The sequence below is a fragment of the Nematolebias whitei genome, chromosome 1 (genome assembly GCF_014905685.2).
Source record: "Nematolebias whitei isolate Nwh7 chromosome 1, NemWhi1, whole genome shotgun sequence".
Lineage (NCBI taxonomy): Eukaryota > Metazoa > Chordata > Actinopteri > Cyprinodontiformes > Rivulidae > Nematolebias > Nematolebias whitei.
In genome coordinates this window covers 39017734-39018056 of record NC_056498.1, presented here as the reverse complement: position 1 = coordinate 39018056, position 323 = coordinate 39017734, and positions in this window count along the sequence as shown.

Sequence of the window (323 nt, the reverse complement as noted above, 5' to 3'; positions counted from 1 at the left end):
GCCGCAACCCCTTGCAGAGCTGCCGCAACCCCTTGCAGAGCCGCCGCAACCCCTTGCAGAGCCGCCACAACCCCTTGCAGAGCCGCTACAACCCCTTCCAGAGCCGCCGCAACCCCTTGCAGATCCGCCGCAACCTCTTGCAGCGCTGCCGCAACCCCTTGCAGCATCACTACAAGGGGTTGCTCTAAACAACAGATACAATAATGGGTCCTTCTTGAGCATGTGATCAGCTGGTTTTGGTTGTCAGCAGCAAAACTGGTTGATCCACTCTGAGAAGGTGCTATTTAAGAGACTGAGCTGAATACGGCTCCTCAGACTGAGGA